The following is a 23,487-nucleotide window of genomic DNA, read 5'->3' as shown; positions in this document are numbered from 1 at the left end:
GTCACCTTCTCAGGCCCACTGGGCCAGGTCCCTTTGACAACATGCCACACGCAGCAACTTCTCGGACCTTCGGCAACAGCGGGCTCACCTTCCTTCCCTTACAGAAGGGCGGTGGTAAAAGATGCCCTCCTCCCCACTCAGCGCACACCCTCACCCCCTCTCCCCAAGGCCTTCAGGCTGGCAGCACAGGAAGGCGTCGGGAAGAGGCTTGACTCAGCAGCCCCCAAGAACACTGGCTTGTGTACCCCTTAAAATGATTTATTTATGGATGGATAAACCAATCTTTATTTAGCGTTATAAACAATAAAGGCCCCAAAATATGTGTTTAGTATCATAAACAATAAAGGCTGTACTAGACGTAACAAGTGTAACAAGAGATACATCTAATGATACATCTCAGTCTTTATCTTTTTTCGTCTTTTATTTTTTAAAAGTTTTTATTGTATTAAAATGATTTTTAACATAACAACACAACCACGATGCTTCAAAGCTGCAGCAACACAGACGTGGCCACTCCCCCAATTACTAGTGTGAGCTTTGAGAAAACACACACACCTTCTAGCATAAACAGAATATATCCAACGCAACTTACGAAGCCTAACGAAACCGTCATCCAAGGTCTCTCCTACCCTCCCCTCGCCACCCCAAGGGTAATCACCATTAGGCCTTAAAGTCTTACTATACCCCAGGCAGGATGCTGTCACGCCTTCGTTTTGTGAACTTTAGTTTTCTGTGACTTGCTGTTTGTTCTGTCCTGTTTCTAAAACCCATCCATGGAGCCCTGAGCCCTGCAGCTCAGGTTTATGGCTGGATAGGAGCCCAGGGTGGGAATGTCCTTCAGTGGGTCCCGGGTCTCCCAGGGACAGCGGGCTGTTTCTGGTCTCTGCTGTGAGGGAAGTGCTGCAGGGGCACTCTACGCACTGTGGGACAGTCCTCGGACTAGAACCGTGAGCGACAGGCTGTGTCCACCTTAACTTTTCTAGACACTACTAACCTGTTTTCAGGTCGTCTCTACCAACAGCCATTTCCACCAATAGCGCATGACACCCCGTGGATCAGACTTAAGCCTAATCTCGTGAAACACGGTATCAATAGTGCTAGTAATTTATATTTTCCCGATGACTATGATGTTATAAATCCTATATTGCAGAAACTTGAGCTCTAACCTCCTTGTGTTACATATGGGGAAACTGAGGAACTGATGAGGCATTAGGGCCTGCAGCTCAAGACGGGTGAGGCCACAGAAAGCCCTTGGCCACAAGCTGCTCCTGATTTGTGCATCTGATGCGTGAAGACAAGGGTTCCCTTGAGAAAAGGCCTAGACCCCCAGCTCTTTGCCTTCCCCATCACCATGATTACATAGGACACCTGAGCCTGGGGCCTCCAAAGACACTGCCGCCTCTCAGATCGGGACAGAGGAGCCAGGTCAGACCCTGGAAGGCGGGACAGCCAGCCCATCCCATTCACGTGCTGCCTTCTCATTAACGCTCGGACGCTGCCGCTGAGATGGTAAGGAAACCTGAGCCTGTTCCTAAGTCCCTTCAGTAGAGAACAGGTTTAGATGGTCCCAGGAGCCTAGCACCTGCACAGCCTGGTCCCAAGGCTGAGGTGGCTGCCTCCTGTGTTTTGTGGCCCCTGCCCAAGCTATGAGGACCCTACCTCCTCAGGGCAGGGGACAAGCTGCATGCTCACCCTCCCCAAGGAGATATAGGGTGGTGTCACTCCCTCGGGGACAGGCTGCCGGCCACTTGAAGATGGGGAGTAAGCCAGGTGGCTCAGCAAGACTGTGCTAAAAATAGATCCACAGCAGGTAAGCCTCACAAGGCAGTGACATAGCCCCGCAGGGGACTCTGGTTCTACTCTTTGCCAGACAGACATGGCTCCACGAAGCTGGCGAGAGCTCTAGTGCGGGCAGGAAGGGCTGGGAACCCAAACGAGACCCTCCTCCCAGCTCTAGAGCCCCTGAGAAGCAGGACCCCCAGCAGTTCCGATGCTCTGCCTCTCCGGGTGCTTCTGCTAACTCTGGGCCTGTGGCTCCTGTCACCCAGTGGCTCCCGCTCCAGGCAAAAGAGCAAACGGGAGAGCTGGGAGCCAGGAGCACCATGGACCAGCTCACTGCCATCAGGTGAGGGGCCTGACCCGCCAGCAGGGCTCTGCCCGGGCCACTCTCAGACCTGACCCTGGCATCTCAGGATGGGTAAGTTGTGTCCCCCAAAAGATACAGTGGGGTCCTAACCCAGCACCTCAGCATGGGGCTGTAGGTGGAAATACAGTCTTTATAAAGGTAATCAAGTAAAATGAGGTCATTGGTGTGGGCTCTAATCCCATATGACAGCTGTCTTTATAAGAGATTAGGACACAGACATACAGAGAGACATCCGTGTCAGGACACAGGGAGGGGACAGCTGTCTACAAGCCAAGGACAAAGGCCTCAGGAGGAACCATCTCTGTGACACATTGATCTAAGACTCCAGCCTCTACACTGTGAGGGAATAAATTCCTGGGACCAGTTACCCCTTCTGAACCACGCTCAAAGCCTCGCACCTCACTTTGTCCTGTCTGAGGGGTCTTTTCAAGGGTGAGCCTAACCTTGAGCAGACAGGGGTTGGTGAGGTGAGAAGACATTGAAACACAGCAAAGTTCATTGTTTGTGATGCTCTAGATAGAAGGTCTGAATTATGGGATGAAAATAACTTTTAGTCACACGTGGATTTCAAAAATCCAAATTCAAAGTCCATGATGAAGGAGAACCAAGAAGTGGTTGTTACCTACCCTCCTTCCTTCTTCCCTTCCTCTGTACCACCCATCTACCCATCTACTATCCCTCAACTTATCCATCCGCCCACTCATCCACCACCCATGTACCCACCCATCCATCCACCCATCCATCTACATACCCATCCATCCATATACCCATCTATCCACCCATCCATCCACCCATCTATTCATCACGCATCCACCTGTCCATCTAACTACTTACCCATCTATCCACCTACCCATCACCCATCCATCCATCCATTCATCCACCACCCATGTATCCATCTACCCATCCACCCACCCACCCATCTACCCATCCGTCCACCTCCCATCCACCCAGCCCATCTAACTACCTACTCATTCACCTATCTCTCCACTTACCCATCTACCCATCTATCATCCACCCACCTAATCACCTAGCCACCCACTCATCCATCCCATATGTGAGTGCCTGCATTTGCATTGTGCTGAGAAGACCTGGTCTGCTATGAGGCTGGTTGAACAGGGAGAGACTGGAGTGAGCCCTAGGTTTTTCATTTGTGTGTGGATAGCTCTGTTGTTTCCAAGTCAGGATACACAAGAGGAGAAAGTCTACAGACAGAACCAGCTATTGGAAACAAAGGACAGTAGAGACATAACATTACCTCAGATATTCTAAAAGTATCTTGAAATAATTCAGGTGTCAACGTTTATTCTTCAGAACAAGCCAAGAGCTAGGAATAAACCCCAATGCTTTCAGAACAGTCAGCCTAAGTATTTTGGAAGAAAACACCTTACTCACAGGACCCTGGCTCCTTGCCTGGCTCCTCCTCACTCTTGCTTTAAACACAGCCTGGACAAGCGAGACTGGGTGGTCTCCTGGCCCAGAGCCAAAGGGAAGAACCAGATTACAAAACGGGGTGAGGTGGGTGCTGGAGGCAGACATCTTACTGACAGCAGCACAAAGAGGTAGAGACAAGCTGGTGACTTCCGATGGCACCACCTCCAAGGGTGTCCAGTACCGGGGCGCAGGTCTGCAGACCCAGCGGTCCCTCAGCAACATCATGGATGAGAATGTAAGATAGCAATTAGGGTCTACCCAGACCTCCCCCAAGTGCAGAGAGAAAGGGCTGCATCCCATTCACAGTGGTTTTTTTTTTTTTTCTTTTTTAAGAAAGCTGGAAAGCAGGGAAAGTATTTTTATGAGTCCGATTAGAGTAAAATTTTAGATTAGGCAAATACAATCATATTTTTTGAGGTTTAAAGGGGCTAACTTCAGTTCTTGGATACACTTACTTATGGGAATCACTTTATCTTTCAATAAGGCTGAAAAATAAGACACATTTCTTCGCTAATAATCATCTGTTGCCAGTCTAACCTCATCAGCATTTGGAATCATCCAGAAGTCTAAAAATTGGAAATGAGAAATAAAACATCATTATGAGCAGATAGCAGTTTTGTATCCTTAGACCCAAGAGAATCCACTGCCAGCAACCAAAATGCTACTCTAAACAATAAGCAAGGACAATAATATTGAAAGGAATAAAATACAATGCGCAAAAATCAACATTCTAATAATGGTCAATAACTAGTTGTAACTGGAGTATGTAATTAGAAGCAACAAAGACAATAGAACTTATTTCTTTCTGACTTGACAGTTCCAGGTCACTGGGCCTAGATGGCCATTTGGGATAACAGAGCCACCTAGGAAGCCATACACTGAAGACTGGGAGCTCCCGGCAGCTCTGCCGGGGAGCTCAGCCCTATGTCGTCCCGTGGGCCCCGGCTGCCAGGACTCTCCCAATCTACAGGGCATGGCTTTCCAGATGGCTTCCTTGTCCCTCTCCAGCAGGCAGAAAGGGGGCAACCAGAAGTCAGGACTAGGGATTTCCTCTAATGCAAGTGGAATGCAAGCTCAGAGTTCAAGAGCCTAGTGACCAGGAATATGAGGGCACATGGCCCTGTCATGTCCAGGCAGCCAGGAGGGTGTGGCCCAGTGGGCACACCTCCACGTGAACACACAAAATAGAAGGCATAGTGGAGGACATAGTGTGTACATGTGCAGTAAAAAATACAAAATACCTAACTCCAAGCTTTAGAACTAAACAGAGCCTATGCAGAGAAATTTTAGAACATCCTGAAAGATACAAATGCAGAACTAAGCAAACAGAAAAAGACTGTGCAACAGGTGGCAACATCTGCCTTCTCTGCTCTTTACTAATCCCTTTGGGAGAGCATGGAGTCGCTCCAGCCCCTGGATCCCGGACTGGCTTCAGGGCTCTCACTCCATGAATGGAATGTGGTGGGAGTGATGTCCTAGACTCCAGAGCTTGGCGCTTCAGAGGCCTTGCAGCTTCCACGACACCTCAGCAAGTGAGGAAGCTCGGGGCTAGCCTGCCCGATGATGGGCCCATGTGGAGAAGAAAGGGACCAACAGCCCCAGGCAGGCTGTCAACCGACGCAGCCACATGAAGGACTGCAAGGAAGACCAACAGAAGAACCACCCTGCTGAGCCCAGGACTGTGAGCCAATAAAAGCGGTTGCTTTGAATTGCTACATTTTGAGGTGGTTTGTTAGACATTAATACATAAATGATACACAAGACATACTTTCTAAGTTTATAAATGTAATTGAATCCTAATTAAAAGACGAACAGTCCCTCACCCTTCGCCTCCGGAACTAGACATGCAGATACTACAGCTTACATGGGGGAAAAAAAAAAAAAAAAAAAGGAAAGACAAGAAAACCATGAAAAAGAACAATGGACTAGCCCTACAAGAGATCACAGCACACCACAACTCTTCAGTCATTGAAAGTGTGGCCTGGCCTATGAATGGACATACGGGCCAGCGAGACGTGAGGCCGTGTGGAGTCCCTGGGCACCTGCAGCGGCTGTGGCCCTGCGGTTCGGTTGGAGGCTTGGAATCCACATGGGCTGCACATTGCTACAGGCTAAGGAACAACACATCCCCCGCCCCCGACACATTTCCACTTTGGCAAATCTGTATTTCTATTGTATTTAGGTACTGTTACAATAAGTAGAATACAAAATTAACTTAAAGCCATGACTGGACTACGGGAATATTTTAGCATTACACATTTTTTTCTGCCAGTGAGTAACGACAGTACAATTAAATGACACACCAAAGTCACCCTTCCAGGCATCAATAACAGAACTACGCTTCTGTAGCAGGCAGTCACCGTGGGTTCCTCCCACCGCCCACTCCTAGGGAGAGGGTCCGTCAAGTGTAGGTGTACACAGCCTTGGACCCTAGGAGGGGAGCCCCAGCCCCTGATCTCAGCCACAATGAGAATGGCAATCCGTCTTCAAGAGGCTGACCCAGGGAGATACATGTGGCCCAGTTCCAGGCAGTGGGATGTCACAGAAGAGTCTGTGGGGGCTCCCAGCAAAGGCATCAGCTTTCCAAAGAGCAGAGGCCACACCAGCAGCTGCCACTTCAAGAGGCAGAGAGCACAGGAGTCAAGGTCTTTAAACCACCACTTCTGTTACTTGCGGCCCAAATGCCTATGGAGCGCAGGCAGAGCCGTTACTGTTACCCCTGCAGCTCTAGCACAGAACAAAGCTTGCTGAATGGATCACTCATATTTACTGTACGTACATTTGTGACAAACGGCAGCATGACTCCTTCATCTCGTACCACTCATATGCCATTAGGAGCCATCTCAATGAAAGTTTCCTGAAAGAACAATGTTACAGGAGGGCCCCTGTAGCACTTTACCCAGCCAGCTCATCTGAGAACCTCCAAGTCCCATCAAACGGCAGGGCAGGCTGGCCTGCTGGGCAGGAGCAGACAAGGCTAGGGGGCGAGAGTGACGGTGGCCCCAGCAAGTGGGAAACTGCCAACACTTCTCCCTGGAGACATGTGGGGCGCCATTCCAGGTAACAAGGGACAGACACACAACCCTGGGTGCCTGGGAGCCCCACACAGCCAGCGTCATCCTGAGGACAGGCTGCTGGAGGAGCCACAAGGATCAGAGTGTCCCCAGAGCCCCCAGGCCACCTATACAAGAAAGCAAGGCACTTCCTGGCTGCTGTCTGAGGGGGAAATTGGAGCCACAGGCCAATGACAGACTGGCTCTGTTTTCACTGTGAAAACTGCAGAACCCTGACAAGAGGGTGCAAGACCTGCCCCAATGTGTGGACAGTGGGGGCATGGGGCAGAACGCTGGAGACGCAGGAGCCACCACGCGATAAGAGGAAGCAGCTTCAGGGACCCCTCACACTCTACCTACGCTCCCCGGAATCTTTTGTCTTTTCGATATTGTTCTGATGGTTTTACTGGCTTGAGTAGTGGCGATGTTTGCGGGGGGAGAGGGAGGCAGGAGGAGAGGGAGGTATGTGAAAAGCTCCTAAGACCTGATGACTGCACAATAGGTCTGTGACAAGTCTCCTCCAGCCTATAGGACACAGCACCAGAGTGCCCTCCAATGGGGCAGGCTGTGAGGGCCAAGTTCCAGAACGCACACCCATGCACATCTGATCACACGTTTGCACATGCACTCACACATATACCTATGTATGCGCGCACACACACAATACTCACAGCTAAGTTGGCTTAGACCTAATATTGTGACAACGAACCGCCAACGATAACAATGACATTTTACTCTCTGAGAAACAGACGGGAGGAAATCTGCTGTATGATTATCAATCAGTTCATAGCTGATGTGCTTTTCTGCATGTACAGTATATTTTACAATTTAACAAGTGACATGGGAGTCCTGGGTTTCTCCTGGGAACATAGAAAGCTTATCACTCCTGCCCTTACTACAAGAATAAAACCAGACAACGTGCAAGTTTATGACTTTTCTTGGTCTCATCAGAGACCTGAGGACAACCAGCTAAAAGGAAATTGGGGGTAAAATGGGCACCTGCAGAGAGCGGGCCTGAGCCCTTGGGCTCCTGGGTCAGATTCAGGATGCTGCGAAAAGCATTTCGGCTGCAAGAGCTGAGGCCAGAGTGTGAGGTCCCAGAGTTGCGGAAGAGGGTCTCACCTTCCTGCAGGCCTTTCCTCCGTGACCCCCACTCCCACCTAGGAAGTCCTGGGACAGCTTCTTCTGCGCAAACTCTAGAACATGTAGGTTCTTAAGGGTGTTTTTTTACAATGAGACACAAGCCTTAAAGGATGAACAAAGCCACTTACAAAGATTTTAAAATGTCACATTTGTCATTAAGGAGGCATTATGATTCACACACTTAAAAAACAGATCTTGCCCTGGCCACGTAGCTCAGTCAGTTACAGCATCATCCAGCTACACCAGGGTTGTGGTTTGACCCCCAGTCAGGGCACACACAAGAATCAGCCAATGACTGCATCACTAAGTGGGACAACAAATCGATGTCTCTCGCTCTCTCCCCTCCCCCTGTCTCCCCCCCTTCGTCTCTCTCTCTCTATATATAAATCAATACATAAAGCTTTAAAATTTTTTAAATAGATTTTTGAAAAGTTAGGGATTCAAAATGGAATAAACTAACTGGGTTTCAAATGCCCACCCTTAGCCTCCGCTCACAGCTGTGGAAGAGCCCCCATATGTCACCTCACAGTCCCACCACAGCCCCTGACTCAGGTGCCATTTGGAAAAGGTCCATCATATCCCAAGTCATGGAAAGGGGGTCACCTGCCACACAGCACCTTGTTTCTTATTTGAGTTTCTTGTCGGAATATAAACTCAGGCCACCTCAGATTCACCAATGTTTTGAAATAGAGAACAGTATCCAAAAACACTAATCAGATCCAGGAAACAGAGTGTCAGGCAGAGAGTGAAACAAAGGTTGTCATCAGAGAACACAGCGTACCCACCTTGTTGGGGGTGGTGGCACAAACAAGCACATGAGGTGCCATCTGCTGGCGGCTGGCACAGTGGCGTGACCCCGGGACCTGGGAGCAAGGCCCTGCCCCCTTCCTCACTTCCTGCCGATACCCTCCGCAGGCTAGAAAATGGAAAGGGTCTGGAGGCAAGATGCTGGGAATGGACAGCTCAAGGCCACAGCATGCCACCACACGCTGACCCCAACCCTACAGCTCGTCCTGCCTGACGCTATGCTGCTCTGTCCCCGTTTGTCATTGGCGTTGTGGTTTCAAGGACACACAACCCAGCCTATAACAACTACTTGAAGTGTGGTCGTGAGAACTGATGAGAGCCAGACAACAAGGAGCCGTCCCTGTCCTCCCTCCAGCGCTGGGGAGGGGGCAGGACTTCGAGGACACGCGGGCCTGGGTTGAGGGAGCAGGTGCCCGAGGTCAGACATGATCTCTGCTCCCCTCCTTGCGGGGTCCCATGATGGCAGCCCCTCTCTCTGAGGTCGGTTGCTCTAGGAAAACTAGGGAGCTGATGGCGTCTAGTGAGACGGGGGTCCTTCCGCCCTCGCTGGCCCAGGGCCGCACCCTCCCCACCGCTCTGAAGGTAAGGCTGATTTATAAAGACATGGATTCATCCCTTTCTCGGGCTCTCTTTCTTCTGCAGCTCTTTCCAAGTCCCCAAACACTTACACCAAAGCCCTTTGGTTCTCCAGTTTATCCCCAACAGGGCTGCTGGGGTCTATGATGCTGCTGCCCACGCCCCAGCAGGCTCCCCATGGGGACCTCGAGATGTGGGAGGAGAAGGAATCAGAGAGGTGCCCTGCCTTCCAACCCCCCCAAAACACATCCTTCTGTGACCATTTCAGGGCACCTTCAGGGGAGACTGCTGCCCTCCCAGGACAGCTGTGCCCACAACTGCCTTCCTAAAAGTCGGAGAAAAGCCACAGCAACCAGGCTGGCTCCTGTTCTGCCTCCCCTCCCCCCAGCGACCCCCCAGGGCAAGCAGAGGGGACTGCCAGGACCACTGCCCCTTACCTCCTTCCCTCAGGGGACTCAGCCAGCAGGATACGGGGACAACCCAGGCCCACTCGGCATGAACCTCCGGAGCTTAAAAATATCCCATAAAAATATCCACAGGCTGGAGAGCTGCAAGGGGCCTCCCTGTGCCTGCATTTCTAAGCAGGGCTCTGGGGCATCTGGTCACAGGAGCGAACTAGGGACAGCGTTCTGCCAAGTGGGTGAAATGTTAGGGACTGTGTTGCAAGTACGCTCTCAGACTCGGCGCTGAGGTCAACAGGAGAATGGGGTGAGTGGGTGACGGGGACCTCAAGTTCAAACTCCACGCAGGCCGCCTTCTCTAAGCAGCCCAGCCCGCACCCCGGGGACCCTGAGCTCAGCCTGCTAATACCCCTGTCCACACGTGCTCCATCTCTGGGGGTGTCATTCTCGGGGAGAAAGCTGTCACACAACATCACAACGCAGAAACCTTCGCTCTTGTGTGCTTGCGCTGGGTCTGAAACGGAGCTCTGTTTTCTGACCTCGCCGTTACTAAGTGGGGTGAGTGAGCTGTTACCGCAGCTCCGCCAACACCAAAATCTCCCAACCAGCGGGATCACAGCTCTGCCGTTGTCTTGCCCTCCAAACGGCTCCTCTGTGAGCCACACTGCCCTCCACGCTGCGTGGGGGCTCCCAGATGAGGATGGTGAATCCAGGCTGTGGGGGAGCAGGGCAGGCTCGGAGGCAGGAGGCCGCCCCAGAGGACTTGAGCCTCCAGGAGCCACACCAAGAGCTGACCACCGCAAGCATGGCCCCAGGGCTGGGGGAGAAAGGTCCCTTGCCATCCGCCAGGCACCCACCCTCCTGACCTGGACTTTTCTCCTTGTTCTGGGCCATCAAAAGCAGTTCAGCAGGATTAGTAAGAGAAACTATTAATTACATATCCTCTCTCCTCACTGGAAAGTGAGCATAGGGCGTCTTGGTCTGGGCCCCAATGCTTAGAAAGTGTCACAATGGAACCGACAGGCACCCCAAGGAAGGGGGGTGTCTCCAGGAAGAACTGCAAAGTGTGACCCTGCACTTCAGAGACAACTTTCACGGCCTCCCTATCCTTGTCACCTGATGCCTGGCACTTTGAGAAATTGTGGTGAATGAACAGTCCACCAATATGCATTCAACAAATTCACAATGCAAGACCCTCTCGGACGCCACAGGGACTGTGAACGGCAGTGCTGGCTTTACCAGGGGCACACGGTACCTGCACCCCCTCACACAGCTTCCTTTCTATTTCTGTGAAGGACCTGGCTGAGGTCACCCTGGAGACACAGATGTCCACGTCCCATTCCAACAGCCGTGGTGCTGCCCATCACAGAATCTGCTTCCCGGGGGCCAGGTCACCAGCCTGAGCCTCAATGTCTCTGTCCCCAAAAGCCCACCCATTCACCAACATGGCCCTCTAGATCGAACTAGACTAGCAGAGACTGCACAAGCCCATGGGTTCTGGAAATTTCTGGCTTGGACTGTGAGCTCAACTGAATGGCACCTGGTGTATGACTTCATAACTCTGAAGATGTCTCAAGGGCCCTCAAATCCCTTGAGATCTAGATTGACAAAGAAAGGGCGAATTCACGTTTGCCATCAGCTGAGAAAAATGAAGTGAAGTGACTGCCCTCAGGAGGTGCCCCTCTGCCTGGCAACTGGGTCCAATGTGCTCCAGCCACATCGTTCAGCCCGAGGAGCAACGTTAAGGAATCCTGAGGAGCTTGGGGAACAGTCAGGTCGTTATGGAGGATACCAGAGGCAAGCCTGGTAAAGGCAGCGAGCCCGCCTCTAGGCGCGCTTGTCCCTCAGAACCAAGCTGTGCAGAGAACTCAGTGACAGTACTGGCACGTACATCGCACTGCTGGCTGGCAGAGGGACACACGTCATGGCAAATCACACACAGGCCAGGGACAGACTAACCAAAATGTCATGGGGGAAATTTCTGCTAATGAAATAATATGAACTTCTTGGGATACTTTTCTGCTTTTCATTTAAGTTTTTTTTTTTTTTTTGGCATGAAATGATGATTACTTACATAATTATAAAATGCTATTTCAGCCCTGGCTGGTGTAGCTCAGTGGATTGAGTACCAGCCTGTGAACCAAAGTGTCGCTGGTTTGATTCCCAGTCAGGACACATGCCTGGGTTGCGGGCCGGGTTCCCCGTTGGGGGTGTGCGAGAGGCAACCATACATTCATGTTTCTCTCCCTCTCTTTCTCTCTCCCTTCCCCTCTTTCTAAAAATAAATTAAATATTTTTAAATAAATAAAATAAAACTAAATAATGCCAAACTTCTTAAAATAAAAATTAATTAATTATTAATTTAATTCTTTAAAAGGCATCCTTGACATTAAAAATGGCTCTAAGGGGTCATTACTAGCCAAGAAGGATGAGACTACCTCAGCACCAACGCTCCAAAGTGAGCCGTTTCTGAGCCCAGGCCAGCAGGCCGGCCCCCAGGCCCGCGCGCGGTGGCAGTGCCTGTCCTGTGTCAGCGGCTCTGGAGTGGCCTGTCATGCAGGATGGCCACCGGCACCAACTGCCCTCTCTCCACAGGTATATCTTCTGAAAAAATGGCTCTCTCTGTTAGGCAAGCGTTCTGTCACCTAGCAATGTGACGAATTCATAGAAGTGACACTCCCCTGGGAAAGCTCTGCAGGGCCTGCTTGCAGGGGAGAAGGGGAGGCGGGAGGCCGGAGAGGGGGTGTCCAAAGGCCCCGGGACACTGCCAAGGCAGGCACACTGGCTCCGCACTAGGAGGTGGATTATCTGTTGCCCTAATTTTAGGGATTCCTTAGATTAAATGAAATGAAAAACTTAGAACTCGCTGGCTCCGGAAGCGGATTCAGTGAAACGGTCGGCACAGGCATTCCAAGGCCCAGCGATGCCTGGGACCAGCACACGAGTCCCACCATCCAGTCACTGTTCAAAAACACAAAGCAGCTTTAATCTAAAAAATGCCACCGGTTTAGGAATACTTCTGGAACATTAAATTTTTTTAAATTGATTTCAATGTTTAATTCCTTCTAATCGGCATACAAACTCCGAGTTCTCCCTCTTACACTTGGCAGTGCTGTTGGAAAGTCGTAACCCAGGAGGACCGCTCACGGCCACCTGCCCGGCACGCCCTGCGCTCTGTCCAGCCCCCGTGGAAAATGCCCCAAAGTCACGCCTCTCTCTCAGTGGGGCTTTCCTCCTTCCTGCATACCTGCCTCACTCCTGCTAGACTGATTTTTCTAAATTGTGCCAAATACTCCAATAACGGGCCTACTGACAGAGCTAAGATAATAATAATACCTTCCTGCTCGGGGCGTCCTCTGTGCCACCCCACTGCTCGGCAGCAAGACGGGGCAGCCATGGTGGGTATGACCGGGCTCTGGGGTCATGCCAGGCAGCACGTGGGTGGGCAGGTTACGCTGACCTTGATGTTGCTCAATGACATGAAGAAGCACACTTTGATAACACAGCCCAGTGTGCATTTCACAATGAGTCTTGTCACAGTGCCACATCGGAAAGCAGTAGATGGCGACACTGCTGAATAAAAAGGAAGGTGACCTGCAAGGGATGTTGGATGCATGGCTGGGAGTTTGAACCAACATTTTCTTACATGTCATAGGTGGCCCTGGAATCTAACACCAGACTTGAAGCCAGGCTCACTGAGAAAAGCATGGCTCTGTCCCTGGCCACTGTGCCAAGACGTGGCAGCTGCAGGGACCTCCAGGGGAGGGCTGAGTCCCCACACGCCTCACTGGCTGGTCAGAGGCTCCATGTGGCACCTCCCGTGACCTTGCAGCTTGGTCAGACTTCCCCTCAGAGAGTCACTCTGCACCCCCCGCCCCTTCCTAGTGGTGGGTTCACAGGAGGCACGAGGAGGAGAGTCCTTGCTGCAGAGACACGGACAGAACACAGCCACTGGATGCTGTACTATCAGCGGGTGACCAAGCCACAGCTGCAGTCATCTGGGAACCCACCTAGGAAAGCTGCCCCCCACCCCCCAGCCAAGGACTCTCTGCATTGTCCCCAGTAATGGAAGCCAAACTCTCCAGTGGAGACCACGAACCTTTCCATGAATTGCTTACAAGTTTACAAAGTTGTGGCAGCACCTTCAACAGAATGGGACTCCTCCTGGTACCAGGAACATGGAACTGAGCTGAGCTTGTGCAGAGAGCGGCGGGTCAGCGCCAGTCACAGTGGGGGGAGGGGGGCGGGGCGGGGGAGGGATAGGATCAGCGACCACCCTGCCGTGCCAGCTGGGACACCGGTTACTGGTGAGTATGGCAGCTGAAAAGGCAGCGCAGAAGTCCAGTCCTAACGGGGAAGGAGACAGCTCTGCAGCCCCAGAGAACTAAGACCTGGATATTCCCTCCCATTCTGAGCATGAGGAAGGAGGACAGGGACTCAGGAGGGGTGGCAGGGGCTGTCTGGCTCCTCCAGTCAAATCAGAACGAGCTTTGAGAATGTTCTTTGAACAGGGTCTCCCCCCATCTGTGGCTCAAGGATTCTTTAGTGGCTAAGATGAGAGCTAGAAGGGGTGCCCTGAAGTTTATGACGAAGGGCCGCTTCCGCTATGGGGACCTGGGGGCTTCCGTACCAGTCACTGCCCAACCTCACACTCACAGGGGCCAAGGCCCCCTTTAACAAGGGTCACGTCTCCCCTCGCCTGGACTAATTCTTCCCCTAAATCCCACATTTACCTGCTTACCTTTGGGTTCTGTGTAATTCACTTTGGATACTGGATCATTTTAACATAAGATCTATGATGCAAATACCTCTGGGGAGTAACCTCATCCTAAGAAGTAAATGACCACAGAGTACAGGAAGAAGGGGACCCCGAGGCCTGCAGGGTGCAGGGGGGCAGCAGGGGCCTGGAGCTAGCAGGCAAGTCCTGCCCGCTGACACCCTTGCCGCCTGCAGCACCCTTCCCATCACCAAAAACGGGAGAAGCCTTAATCGGATCTAGAGAAGAGAGAGCCTCCAGGTCGGAGGGTAGAATTCCCACCCCAACCAAGTGCAAAGAAGGAAACAAAAATGAGCCGGGACAGAACCTCCGGCAAGCTGCTGCCTCTCCACAGGAAACTACCCGCTCTCCAGATCTAGCCAATAAAGTTACCCAGGACTTGGGGTTGGGGTTTCCCTGCGGCCACCCTGACAATGGCCACCATCAGGTGGTCACCAGCCCTGCAGTGCCATCAGTATCTGCCCATGAACAAAGGCTGTCACATGCAGAGACGGAGTCGAGATCCCATTTCACAGACAGAAGCCGGGGGCCCAGAGCATCCATGCCCCGTTTCCCATCACAACCCCATGAGGGGCTAGCTGGAACTGAGCTTCCGGCCCCCCCAGGCCAGAGTGGCCCATGACACCCTGCCAGTGCCCCTGCCCAAGCTCACAGCAAGAGCTGGTGTGCACTCTGGTCACGACTGCTGCAAAGGGTCACCGGTGACGCCCCATGAGCCATCTTACCACCTATGGGTACAACCGGGTAACAGCCCTTGGGTGGAAGCTACCTGTTTCCTGTTCAACCAACACACCCCGTGTGGGTCGCAGCCCCCAGTGGCTCCCCGTGGGCAGACGTGAGCTGAGAGGCAAGAGCAGTGGGGAGTGCTCGGTGCGGGGGTTTCCCTCTCACACGCACCCAGCACACACTGACCTTCTTCAGGAATGTTCTTAAAAAAGCATTCACTGAAGGCCAGGATAATCCCCCAGGGACCCTCATGAGGTGGGAACCACACGAGCTGTGCTCTGGAAGTAACTGGCTTCCCCCACCTGCCCTGAAGTCCCCATCCCGGAGACGGAGAGAGCCTGTGGACCTGCAGGGACGGAAGAGGACAAACCACAGCACTGGAAGCCCCTCCCCCAGGACGGCCCAGACCCAGGCACCTGCCACGCTTACCAGTACAAGTAATAAGCCAAAGCCACAGCCACCAGGGTGGCACATACGCCCGAGAACAGGCAGGCCGAGTAGCTGACCAGCATCTTCGTGGCCCCTGTCCCGTGTGCTTCTGAGGGTTGGTGAGTGGGAGCCTGGCGGTGTCACCTTTGGCCGGAGGATAAGGAGAGGGATTATGACCAGGCCCACACTACCCACACTGGATGGGCCTTGGCTGCTAAGAGCGTCTGCTCAGCAGGAAGAGGGGAACACATACTTCTGGGGTGCTGCCTCCGGACCAGCAGCACCCTGCAAGTCTGAGGCCAACTCAAATGAAAACAGGACCCCAAAGCAGCACGTAAAGCAGGGCCTCTCCTCGGCCCCTGCGGGGGTGCTGGGCACCCACTAATCCAATAAGCAGCTTTCATCGGGAGCCACTATAAGCAGGTGGCATCATGGGGCTCACACAGGCTGCAGGTCAGAGGGCCCCGCCCCAGCACCTGACCCTGGACCTTGGACCCAGAAGCCAATAGAAACCCCAAGAGCACAACAACCCTATAGCACATGTGTGGAAAGCCAATGAGGTGGACTCCAGGGTTGGTCTTGGGCCAGAAAAACCCAAGAGGCCTCCAAGGGATAGACAGATGCCAGCTCTTTGGGGCAATGCCCCAGGTGAGCAGTTCCCGCGCTCAGAGCAGGGCTGCTGAGCTTCCCCCAGAGGTCACATGCAATACCCAGGTCCAACTCCAGACCTGGGGAATGACCGCTCTGGTCCCTGCCCTGTGGAGAACTCTGGGAAGAGTCCCACCTCTTATCCCCTGGAAAACAGAGCTAAATAGACTGGACGAGTGAAGAGCGACAGCGCAGGTCTGTTCCCTCTCACGTCTCCCCAGCCTGAGAGTCTGAATCGACATGAAGGCACTGAGAAGTGACAAAGTGACACAGGGACAAAGTGCCACCCCTGAAACCTGCTCCCTCTGCAGAAGGGCCCCAACAGACACACGAGGAATGGGAAGAGAGAGATTCATTGTGACAGCATCTCGAGGGTCCTCTGGCCAATGCCCTTTCCTGCAGGGTTATCACGCTGGACTGGGGTGATAGGAAATTCACTGCTTTGTGCATCTCCCTTTTGCACATGACACAGAAGACCCGCTCCCAAACAGGTGATGGCCCTGCCATTCCCGCCTGCCTGGCCAAGGCCCCCTCCAGCCTCTGGGCTCCTGTGTCCTGCCCAGTGGGAGGGCACCGCAGTGGGAAAAGTCTGCCCCTGCCCCTGCGCTCCACACGGGGCCTGCAGCGTGACCTGGACCGCTAGGCCTGGGGCCTCTGGACAGTGATTGAAGGTCCTTTTAGAGGTACCCACCTGTGACTGACCTTCTGGCCTATATAGCCCAAGAAGTCATCAGGATGGCAAGCAGGTCGTCACTCCTCCACCCAGTCCCCCAGGAAGGGGCTTTGCCCTGAGCAGCATCTTGCTGTCTGAGGATTTCCACCTCCTTAATCCCCATAGCAGCCGGGGAACTGCTGACCTGGGAGGACCAGCTCCTAAATAGCTAGCTGTGCATGCTCCCCTGGGACATGAGGATGGTCCTCGCCATCTGAGAGCCTGAGAAACAGGCCGTCCTCCCTGCCAGGCATCAGACCTCTGCCTTTCTAGTAAACAGTGAAAAAGAAAACCTTCCTCTCCCAGAAAGCTGCTCGGGGAACCTATGTCTGTACAACCACCATCCCAGTTGACAGACACAGCCTAAAGAACCTGGGGCAGGGGCTGGGGATGGCCCTCGATGAGTCTGAGCCTCAGGGATGCTGGCCCCCGAGGTTGTGAAGCCCATCGCTGAGCCGAGGGGTCTCTCTCTCTCTCAGGTCCCCACGAAGGGTGGCAGGTGCCCCTGACTTGAATGGCAGCACCTGGGCTCGACCTTTGCCCTGAGGCCAGTTCTCATTTAGAAAGGTACTTGTGAGGACCCTCTGGGGCCCAGGGTGGCTCTGCCTTCCTCTGGAAAGGCTCCCAGTTTGCCGGCACCCCCAGGACTTCAGGGTGCCAGCCCCCCTCCTCCGCAAAGCAGTCAGAGAGACTGGTCTAGAATGGCAATTGGGTCATGGCCCACCCCCAGCTGCCACTGCCAGACCCCCAGCGGCCACCGTCCCAACTGCAGGCCTTGAGACACTCCCTACATCCTGTCCTCATCCCCAGCCTCCTGCCAAGTTCGCAGGGTGGAGGCCAGGCCACCCCTTCAGCAGGTGCATGGGTGGGCAGGCTGCAGGGCTCCTGCACAGCCCAGACCAGCAGACCCCTCTGAGTCCGCAGCCTCCAGACAGCACCTGTGGGGTCTCTGCCGGGCCTGTCATCAGCACCCAGCCTGTGGCACCTGCTATCATGCTGGTTTCTCTTCTCCACTGTTCTCCCCTGGACTCTGGGCCCCTGGGGAGCACTGACAGGGGGCCGTGCACAGAGTTCCCTGGAGTGCGGGGCATGGAGGACCAGGAACAGTCAGGCTACGCCCGAGTTGCTCCATGCCTCAGTGTGTCACAGGAATCCTTTTTCTCCCGGTGACACTGCAGGTGGCCACCGAGATCACCCTGGACAGAGGGTGCACAGCACAGCCTTGGGCACCAACTGGACCCCAGTCCTAGTACCTGCCCCCACTTCTGAGCTGAGCCTCAGTTTACAGTGGGAATAACCACTCTGCCCACGTGAGAGGTTCCTCTCTTGGCTGGAGCAGATCCAAAACTAAACCTCAAGCCTGTTTTTGGTTCTATTAATGGTAAAGAGTGTTGAGATAGTCCTTGCTTTTTACTATGTTCTTTACAAAATTTGTGTAAAACACAGAAAACCTAGAATGTTTAGAATCTTGGTTTTATTTATTTTGAAATAAAGGTTAGCACAGGAATTTTGCCAACAGCCTCCTCCAATTGTGTTTCTGCTGAGTAGGAACTCCCCATGGGGATCTGAGTGCGCGCGTCTGGTTGGTGTGTGCAGACCCGTCACTGTGAGGGTCTCCTCGTCCTCTGAGAGCCCCATGGGAGCGATGTCCCTCCTGCCTCTTGACTCCTATTCAGTTTCATTTCAGTCTCTTACTGGAGGTTAACAGAACAAAGCTAACGTGAACGTATTACAAACACACACACACACAATGTCAGAGGAGCATTTTATCCCTAGATTACTTCCCTGGGCCTAAAAATTATTGACTTATACTAACGATGAAAAGAGAACAGCAGGAGTGTGTAGAGAGAATTTCCTGGTGGTTTCCTCAGAGCAGCAACATTAAAGGCACATTCTAAACACTTACAACTTTTCTTTAGACTCTTTAAGTTTCTCATGAAATTTCCACATTCTTTTTCTTACACAATTGAGAGAACTCAAGGTGTAATCAATTATTCCTTTGTAACTAGTATGATTACGGCGACCATCAGACATGAGTACATGTGAGTGATAAAGATGCAGTTGCGTTATCATGTACTTTTTAAAAAGAAACTCTTTCCTATCCCACTGACACCCCCTTGGCCACCGAAGGACCCCTTTGTCGGCTGTTGGGCCCGGAGGCGGCCAGGTGCTGCTTCCACAGTATCTGGGGACCTGAAGCTCGAGACCAGGAGAGGGCAGGAGGGAGGAGGTGCTTGAGCAGGCAGGGAGAAAAAGCTTTGCCCTGTGGGCCACCTACTGGGTCTGCAGGGGCCACCAGGGATCACAGGTTCCACAGTGGCGCCTGCAGGAGCTCCACTGCAAGTGGTGACTCTCCAGTTTCCAGACAAACATGCAATCCCTTCTACGTGCCTCCAGGGGAGGGGCAGGTACAGACACGGGACGGCCTTGTCCACTCCTGCTGCCGGACCTGAGCGCCCAGCTCCTGGGCCCCTCCCGTTCCCTCTGTTGGCCGCCTCCTTTCCCCGACTGGTTCTCTTTGCTCACCTTCAGTCCAGGTGTGAACAGCACCCCCCCACACACACACCACAGAAAGTGGGATCCCCTTTCTGCCAGCCTCATCTCCAGGTCCTGGCCCCCCAGGGTAGACCTCACCTGGGAATATCCCCGAAGCGGATGCTGATGGCCTGAGTTAACGCTGAAGTCTGAAAGGACAGTCAACACGGAAACTAAGAAAGGCCACAGGAGCCACAGCATGACACAATGGTGACAGATCGGGGAGGCCACACCCAGCCAAGCAAGTGGAAGGCCAGGGAGACCACACCAGACATACAGGTGAGACGTCAGACAGGCCACGCCAAGGTCGAGCTAAGTGACAGGTACTAGACATGAATTATTCATTTAGTGATCACAGTAGCCCTGATCTCTTGGTACCACTACCACCAACTCCAAATAAATTCTGCACAGGATCACCAAATATCTCGCCAACCCAGGACCGAACACCAAGTTTGACCGATGCTGCCCTCGGGGTATTTAATAGCCCCGGGTGCATTGGCTCAGCCTTGACCTCTCTGGAATGATAACGATTTGCATCTTATCCTGGTCCCAACACCCCCAGGGGCCAGGGCTTCCTGGAGTTTGTCCCCACTGCTCCACCCCTCAGACTCCTGTTAACTCCTGTTCATCGCCCTCTCTCCCAGTTTTCCCAAAGGCACTGTGTCAATTCCTGACGTCCTGGACCTCAAGAAAATGGGTCCTGCCTAGCCCGCAGAACGGCAGGGACGAGGCACTGAATTTTCAGGAGGAGCAGCGCTGTGGGAGTTTCTACTCTGCTTTCTGCCGGCTTTCTGCACTTGCTAAACCCGTCTGTCCCAGGCTCCCCCTTACACAGCCCTACCGCTTTCAGTAGGTTAATGAGATGCCACCCACTGGGAACACACCACCTCACCAGCCTGTTTATCCAGATTGAGCTTAGCATTAGGAGCGGAGAGAACCCTCAGACGCCAGCAACACGTAACTGCTGGACCTTCAAGAAGAAGAAAAGTTGCCAAATGCACTCCCTTAACAACCCCCTCCCCCGGGCCCCTGAGGCCTGACTGGGCTCCTTGCTCTTGACAGTGAGTGGCCCACCTCACATCTCATTCTTACGCCCAGGGAATTCCACTGACCGCTTTGACCGGAGCTCCTGGTGCGTTCCCGTGGCCTTCGGAAAGGTTACGAGTCCCTTGAGCTTCCTCCTCTGGTCCCAGGAAGAAGCAGGAGAGACAGAGTCCACAGCCCGAGCCTGCCCTAGAGAAGCATTCTCCGGTCCTGCTCACGTCCACACTGTTCTGGGGGACACAACCAAGGGCCGGGCCCCATGCAACTGGGACCCCTCCTTGGACACAAGACGTCTGCACCTGCAGAAGTGACTTCCCACACCTGGAGGCTGGTGGTTTTGTATTCCACTCCTCACCCAATCTGCCCTTCCACAGCTTTAAATACCCAAATAAATAAGTAAGCAACAAAAATAAAGCTCCCGTGCGAAAGGCTCTTTGCTTTGACTCCTTGGGTAAATGAGACGCTGTGGCAGTGAGGCAGGAGCTCACAGGGACCAGCTGATACAATGTCCTTCCAATCCACACTGGGACACAGGGGAACCGGGTTACTATGCAAACCAAACACAAGTAAACAGCCCGAGGTGTGAGCCCAGGAAGGCCAGGGGCCAAGTCTCAAATGCTTTGAAGGGGAGTCAGAAACTTCCAGACGCTATCTGCTGGGCTTGCAGTTACTCTGTGGCGCTTACACAGGCCGCTGGGATGGCCATGCACAGGTATGACTGGCCACAGGGGTCCTGGGGCAATGCTTCTACGTGAAGGTGGGGGGCTCACCTGTTAAGGGTGGACTAAAGGATGAGGGCTCAGCCTATGGGGGTCGGCCTACAAAGCGCCCCAAGGACTTGTGTCCGGGTTCGCCGGCCCTCAGTAAGTTCAGATAAAGTGAACACACTGTTTTGTTTTGTTTTTTTCACGACCGTGTGTGAGGACCGGTGGGCAGCCTCCGAAGGCAGACACGGTCCAGAGGTGGGTGATGGAGAGGAAGACGGGGGCACACAGCACGGACGCACCTGCCAGAACGGTCTGGTGGTCCTTAAAGACGCAAAATCACAGTACGGCAGGAAGGAGCGCAGGCCACACACCGATTTGAGCCCATTGTGACTGTCAGCAGGCAGCGCGGACTCTGCAGGAGCGGCACTCTGACAGCTCCCAGTCGCGGGCCCCACCAGCGTGAAACTCATCCCAAGAAACTCCTGCCCGGAAAGCAGCTTTTAAACAAAACCTAGTTTCAGATGTGAGATCTGTGTGAACCATTATCATGATTCTTAAAATTCATATGACCCAGCTTGCTTTGTTCCTAATCATTGTAACTGAAATCACTACTAAAATTTCTATCAAACCGTCAGGCCAAGTGATTGGCACATGAACACTGTAGCCTGGGGATTCCCGCCTCTTAGGCAGGAGCGTGCCTAACCCTCCAGCAAGCTGTCACTCTGGTCTTCGACATCTTTTTTTTTTTTTTTTAATTTTTAAAAGATTTTATTTATTTATTTTTAGAGAGAGGGGAAGGCAGGGAGAAAGAGAGGGGGAGAAACATCGATCGGTTGCCTCTTGAACGCACCCTGACGGGGACCTACCAGCAACCCAGGCGTGTGCCCTGACTGGGAATCAAACCGGTGACCTTTCCCCTTTGTGGGACGATGCCCAACCCACTGAGCCACACCAGTCGGGGCTGATCTTCAAAATCTCTTGGAAGTTATCCCAAATCAGGAAAACAAAACCAGGAAACTGTAAGTGCGGTGAAACTGCAGGCATTGTGCGTTCTCCAGCAGTGTTCAGAGTAGCCAGAACTCAGAAACAGCCTCAATGACAGCTGACATGTTTATCTGACCTCACAGTCTACATCTATTCAGATGATACACAGACAGAGACACACAGCAATCAGGGAAAAGGTATATAAAATCCTAGGTGGACTAAATCACAGTGCGAGCAAGAAGATAATCAGATGAAACACAATGTATTTTTTAGGTGGCAGAACACCAGCCTCTTACGAGAAGAGGAGGAGGGAGCTGGGCAGAACCCAGACCTCCAACCTCCCCAGGCGGGAGCGGGGACTAGAGCCCTGAGTGGAGTGGGAGGCAGGGAAAGACCCGAAAGTTGAGGGCCCAGGAGGGAGGTGCCCAGGTGGCTTTTCTGCCCACCGTGTGCCCAGCCCTCCCCTCGTCTCTCCGATGAGGATGTGGCCAGTGAGTTGCTTTGGGCTGCCATGAACTGGCCAACACAAGGACCTTCAAGGCCACTGAGACCAAAGGACGGACAGTCACCCATGGAAAAGTGTTATTAGCACTTCCCAGGAGATGGCTCTTTCTCTGACAGGATGAGGGGGACAAGGAAGAGGCTGGTGGGCTGGGCTCGGGGTCCCTAGCTTGCCACATGTGCTGCCTCATGTGCCCATTTACACTTCCAGAACAGCACGCTCGGCACAGCCACGTTTCCTTCCACAGAGCAGGCCCTGTGTTTGGGACATGCTGAGAAGCCAGTGAGGAGTGACCGTTACCGCATGGGTGCTGAGCCCGGGCTCACACCACCTGCACCATGCTGCCCGAACCCCCTTCTCCTCCAGGTGCGGGGACCTTGCTCTCTCCCTGGTCGGCTGGGAGGCTGCCCTGCACGCTGGATGCCCTGCGCGTGGGGGCCGCCCCAGCTGGCTGGGCTGCCCAGCACACAGAGAGCTGCGTGAACCAGGCCATGCTGGGCCCAGCGTGGGCCCCATCCGCCCCAGCTCCCTGGAGAGGAAGAGCAGGTTCTAGAATTTCAGGCAGGACGTTCTAACAGTAGCTGGCGTTGACAGTGCTGTACAGGGTGATGCACGCTGGTCACCGTCACCGAGCATCCAGATGGCTCTGTGTGTGTCACCTCACTCACGCTTCACCACACCCTTGGAGGTGGACATACTTATGAGTATCGTTCTACAGGTGAGGAAACTGAGGCACAGAGAGGGTACGCAACTGGCCGAGAGAAGCAGAGTGAGTACGTGGGAAACAGGAACTGGGTCCTAAACAGCCCAGGAGCAAAACCCAACCCAAATGCCCCGGTAACAGCCATGCTCTCATCTCCGCGGAA

General features: G+C 53.3%; 1 protein-coding gene across 7 annotated transcripts in view; it reads right to left on the bottom strand.

Annotated features, from left to right (window-relative positions):
• AGPAT3 (1-acylglycerol-3-phosphate O-acyltransferase 3) overlaps positions 1–23,487 on the bottom strand; it is an 80,840-nt gene that overhangs the window by 17,110 nt on the left and 40,243 nt on the right. Inside the window, exon 1 of one of the 7 annotated variants that reach the window (XM_090272104.1) lies at positions 20,497–20,903. The exons of 5 other annotated variants lie outside the window; for them this stretch is intronic. The gene's annotated coding sequence lies outside the window, so the exon portion shown is untranslated. Of the gene's footprint in view, positions 1–9,593; positions 9,714–20,496; positions 20,904–23,487 lie in introns of those variants that run through there. One more of the 7 variants, XM_090272105.1, reaches the window with a different exon arrangement.

The sequence above is a fragment of the Furipterus horrens genome, unplaced genomic scaffold (assembly GCF_987537825.1).
Source record: "Furipterus horrens unplaced genomic scaffold, mFurHor1.1.pri manual_scaffold_1, whole genome shotgun sequence".
NCBI lineage: Eukaryota > Metazoa > Chordata > Mammalia > Chiroptera > Furipteridae > Furipterus > Furipterus horrens.
The sequence above is the reverse complement of the archived record's forward strand: the minus strand, read 5'-3'. Positions and strand labels throughout refer to the sequence as shown.